Source organism: Haematobia irritans, chromosome 1, assembly GCF_050003625.1.
Source record: "Haematobia irritans isolate KBUSLIRL chromosome 1, ASM5000362v1, whole genome shotgun sequence".
Lineage (NCBI taxonomy): Eukaryota > Metazoa > Arthropoda > Insecta > Diptera > Muscidae > Haematobia > Haematobia irritans.
This window is the reverse complement of record NC_134397.1, coordinates 205,136,038-205,142,037: the sequence shown is the minus strand read 5'-3', so window position 1 is coordinate 205,142,037 and position 6,000 is coordinate 205,136,038.

The following is a 6,000-nucleotide window of genomic DNA, read 5'->3' as shown; positions in this document are numbered from 1 at the left end:
GTGGTAAAAAAAACTTGCTCGTGAGCTGAATATAACGCAACTAAAAAGACTAAAGTCATTGCAGTTCCATAAAAGTACAAGTGCTCACCGATGCATAAACAAAAGATGGACTGGAAATAGCCAACATAAACAACAAGCAGCAGCAAGCAAAATTCTACCAAAAATGGTAGATTTTTTTGTTTTGTAGATTGTTACTATTATTGATGTTTTGGTCAATTTTGCAAAATATTCTTCTCCGCCTAAGAGGTACTTCCCAAAAAAAGTTTTTTATAAAATTTTCTATAGAAATAATATTTTGACAAAATTCTCTATGAAAATAAAATGTTGACAAAATTTTCTCTAGAAATAAAATGTTGACAAAAGTTTTGATAGAAATAAAATTTTGACTAATTATTCTATAGAAATAAAATTTTGACAAAATTTTGTATAGAAATAAAATTTTGACAAAATTTTCTATAGAAATAAAATATTGACAAAATTCCCTACAGAAATAATATTTTGACAATATTCTCAACAGAAATAAAATTTTGAAAAAAATTTCTATAGAAATAAAATGTTGACAAAATTTTCTATGGAAATAAAATTTTGACATAATATTCTATGGAAGTAAACTGTTGACAAAATTTTCTGTGGAAATAAAATTTTCACAAAATTTTCTATGGAAATAAAATTTTGACATAATTTTTTGTGGAAATAAAATTTTGACATAATTTTCTGTGGAAATAAAATTTTGACAAAATTTTCTATGGATATAAAATTTTGACAAATTTTCTATGGAAGTAAAATTTTGACAAAATATTCTATAGAAAAAAATATTTTGTCAAAATTTTATTTGTATAGAAAATATTGTCAAAACTTTATTTCTATATAAAATTTTGTCAAAATTTTATTTCTGTAGAAAATTATGTCAAAATATTATTCCCAGAGAAAATTTTGTCAAAATTTTATTTCTATAGAATATTTTGACATAATGGACTTTGTTAGTATGACCTAAACCGAAAATTAAGAATTTTAAAAATGTTGAATTAATATTGACTTTTTAAATAGAAATAAAATTTTGACATAATTTTCTATGGAAACAAAATTTTGACAAAATATTCTATAGAAAAAAGTTTTTTTCATTCGTTTTGTTTTGTTATTGTTGGTTTTTGTACTTTAATCATTGTTGTTGTTTTTTGATTTCAGCTTAAAACCATACATTGACTAACCTACAAGTGTAGCTTAACCAACAGAGGAAAAGAATGTTTGTCAAATTTATTTGGTTAAAGCCCTATAGACTGCAAGATGGTTGGATGGACGCACGTTTCGGAATTACCTCATCAGCATCCTCTAGCAAACCTATCAACCAATTATCAGAATAAATTCAGGCAGTTCATTAAACCTAACAATAAACCACACTTGAACCCTCCGAAAAATGGCTTTACATTGATAGCCGGCTTATGCCGAAATAAATTCGTACAAACATCTCTCTTTTCCTTTGCCATCATCAAATCATCGATTTGAGTGAAGTTGGCTGGGTTTTATTTTGAGCGTGCTTCCTCTTCTTTCTTTCACTGGGTTTGTTTTGTTATTGTTGGTTTTTTTTTTGACCAAATATTCTATAGAAAAAAATATTTTGACAAAATTTTCTATAGAAATAAAATTTTGACAGTATTTTCTATAAAACTAAAATTTTGCAAATATTTTCTATAGAAATAAAATTTTGACAAATTTTTCTATAGAAATAAAATTTTGACAAAATTCTCTATAAAAAATGTTAACATTTTCTATAGAAATAAAATTTTGAAAAAATGTTCTATGGATATAAAATTTTGACAAAATTTTCTAGAGAAGTAAAATTTTGACAATATTTTCTATACAAATAAAATTTTGACAAAATTTTCTATAAAACTAAAATTTTCTATAAGTATAAAATTGTGACGAAATTTTCTCTAAGAATAGAATTTTGACTCTATGAATAAAATTTAAAACTCAATATTAATTCAACATCTTTAAAATTTTTAATTCTCGTTTTAGGTCATACTACCAAAGTCCATTATGTCAAAATATTCTATAGAAATAAAATTTTGACAAAATTTTCCCTGGGAATAATATTTTGACATAATTTTCTACAGAAATAAAATTTTCTCTAGGAATAAAATTTTTACATAATTTTCTATTATTAAAGTCCATTTTGGGTAAGTTCTCTCTTTTTGTATAGATAGCAATTTTCCTTTTTTGGTATAAGCCAAAAATATTTAAAATATTTAATAATAACCACAAAAATTTGATAAAAAAATGCCAAAATAATTTGTTTTTTATTTAGTAGTTTTTTGTTAAATATTTATATTTTTTTTAATTTTGGTACATTATTTTCTATTCGAGTGGCTGCCGTAGTCTATGAATAAACAAAATTAGCGATTTTATTTGCTAAAAAAAAGCTCCGTTGAAAATGTACTCTTTCGATGGACCATCATAACTCAAGTGACGCCATTGGTAATCGTGTGACCGCCGTAACGGCCGATGATTGCTCCCCACTTGTATTCATCGACGTCAGGTCAAAAAAAATGTGGAACATTATCGGGAAATGTTCTAAATACAGTATTAAAGCCCTGGGCAGACAATCATTTTAGCCGCTTACCTTGAACATTGCAACAGGACTCAGCAGCACGATTGCCAAAGTTGGTAGAATTCTACCAAAAATGGTTGGTTTATTACTTTTTGGTAGACTTTGCAAAACAATTTCCTATAGAAATAAGATTTAGCAAAAAATGTCTACAGAAGTATATTTTTTTAGTAGATTTGGGTAAAATTTTCTTCAAAATTTGGTAGATTATTTTTAGTACAAGTGGCAACTGTGGATTAAAAGAGAGAAAGGACAAGAAATCTTTCGCCTTGAGGCCAAATATTTTTTTAAGTGGACTCACCTTTCTTTTGTTTTTGAAATTTCGAGAAATCGTCTTTTCCACATTTTCAAAAATTCTTATTGCTATCGCTTTGGTGACTCTCTAAAAGAAGACATTTCCTATTTCGTTCTTATTTATTTAGTAATCCTCCAAAAAAAAAGTTCCCCAAAATAATTCACGGAAATGTGCTTAAACGCACGCATTTATTTGCAAACAATTAAACCCTCCAAAAAACATAACCTTGAAAGAAAAGCTCTTCAGGCTATTCCCCGCATTTTGCTTATACAATTGAGCATGCATACGTAAACGAAGTGGTCCAAATGAGTGGGACCAGAGTATAACAAAAAAAAAAAAAAAAACAAGCCAACGAAATACAAGAGAGTATCATACAAAAAAGTCTTGCATATCACAAAATCCCATTATTCAAATCAAAGTCCTTGAAAGGCATAAGGCTCCTATATATTTAATGAGGATTAAATTAATTAGGACAAAAAGTCTTAAATATTGTAAAATCGGAGCCTTGGAATGTTTTGGTACAAGATTGTGCCCAAGATTTCTCTTGAAGAAAATTTGTTTAAAACATATGTCAGGCATTAGTAAAGCCAATTTTAAATTTGCATCAAACTGATATCGCGTGCAAGGTCTGTTATCCAACTAAGCCCCGCAATCTACACTCACAAAAATTCAATTTTGGTTTTGAATATTCTTTTATATTAGGTCTATAGTTTATTTATTTATTAAAGAATTTAAAATCATAATAAATTATGATATTGAAGGGGTTAGGTACTAACACAACAACAAAGGTTTTCGACCTATTATATATTTTGGTTTTAGTGCTTATACAACGCCAGCATTACTGAGGGGTTTAACCACCACTGCAAATATGTTTTGTGGTTTTGGCGTGTCTGAAATTGATCCCGAATCGCAATGTGTTTTAATACTATTTAATAAAATAATTTAAATAGGTCTGATAGCTACCCAGCAAAAAAAGCGTCACCAAAAAAGTAATGAAAATGTTCTTTTTAGATACGGAATTGGTGCAAAATTGATGCAGAAGCGATGAATTTAACATGGACTTGTCATAGGATGGAAGTCATCCATTTCAACAGCCGTCGCACTCAATTTGCATCACTTCTTTAGGTGTGATCCGAATTCAATGTTTTCGATGTAAATTAAAAAATTCTGTGATATTTTCTCAAATAAATAATTTTTATAATTTTAATGGATTCCTAACGCTTGTCGGAAACCTTTGACCTCACATATTTTCAAAAATTCACAATTTTTTTAGATTGGATTTAGCATTTTTTTCGACAAAATTTAAATGATTTGTACCATTTTATGAATTCTTACTCTGTTTTTAACCTATTTGAAACAAAAAAGTTAAATTTATCAATTAAAAGTATGAAAAAACCAAGTTATAAAAATCGAATTAAAAGAACTTCCTGTGTAGTTAAAATAAAGAACATCATTGGGAGTGCATCTTCTGGAAGTACTTTTAAAGTTGGGCCTTTGGAAGAACTTCCAAATTTTTTGCTGGGTACTTATAAAAAAAAATATTTAAAATATAACATATATACAGTTTAATAAAAATATATCATGGACAAATAATTTACTTACCGCATGTTTTGGAAATTAACACAATGCTTATTATTTTAAAATAAATAGAGGATTTTTATTGCATTTAATTTTTTTAAACAAAAAAAAAATACTTCACAAGATTTTCACAAATAAAAATAAATATCAGTGTTTATACATTTACAATATCACTTTTATTAAGCGAGTAATTATTTAATTATAGTCATATTTTTCATTATATATTTTTTTTCTTTTTTTTAAACAATATAAAATTAATTACAGTTTGGCTTTATATTAATATTAATTGCATATGGAAGAATTCAAGTGGTAGCAAATTTGTGCAAATTGTGGCAAGAGACGTTTTTATAATCTGGTTTGGGTCAGTTGGGATTTAATTACACAGCAAAAAAAATATAGTTTTTGAGAACTTATTAGATTTCAGGATATTTCTGAAAACATGACATATATCATATTTGAATAACCAAATGGAAAAACACTAAAAAAGGGAGATAAACTTTGACTTTCCCTTAAGGATCTGAAGATGTGGTATTGTTTCCGAGCCCAAGATGTGACTTGTTTAAACTAAAGACATTTTTTAAGAAGCTTTCTAGACTTGAATTAAGTTCCACAAAAGTAGAAAATATAATGAACATTTTCTTCTTGAATATGCACCACTATTTAGCTCAGAAGCAATGAATTTTACACGAGCTTGTCACAGGGCGGATGTTATCTTTTTAAGCATCTGTTGCATTGAAATCACGTTAGTTCTTCAGATGTGGTGATTCATTTCAGTATTTCGGATTTCATTAGAAAAGTAAGGAAATATAATTTATTTGGTTTTGCATTTTCGTCTTTTATCTCTACGAAACGAAGTTTTGAATTATACTAGCCAATATCTTATTGCGATATCCACGTCGAGACTTTGCTACACTTTTCAAATATTTTTTTTTTTGAAATTTGTATTATTTCATTTCAATGTGTTAAATTTAGAAATTTTAAAATTTTTATATTTTTTTTTTTTGCGAAAAATGCATAAAACAAATGATTTTTATATATCATCATCTCTAAAGGATCATATGTAGATTTCCACAAAAAGTACAGTAGAACCACTCAAACGTGGGCACGCACTATCGCCTAGGAAAGGTTAAGGTTAGGTTGGTTGTCGGTTGGTTGGTGTAGCAAACGTCCGACGAAAATTGTCCACATTTGAGAGGTGTCCGCTTTTCGGAGTGTCCAAGTTTGAAAGGTTTTACTGTATGGTATTTTATCGATTCTTTTGGGTAATTTTCAGGGACAACACTGCTCCAGGATTATACAGAACCATGATCGTATTCACAGAAAAAAATTTCACGAACTTTTTTCGAATTAAAGTCTTAGGTTAGGTGGCAGCCCGATGTATCGGGCTCACTTAGACCACTTTGTGTATTAAAGTCTTAATTGACTTTTAAACAAGTACATACAGTAGTAAGTTCGGCCGGGTCGAATCTTAAATACCCACCACCACACTGTTAGAAAAATATGTTTTTCATATGTTCCGATA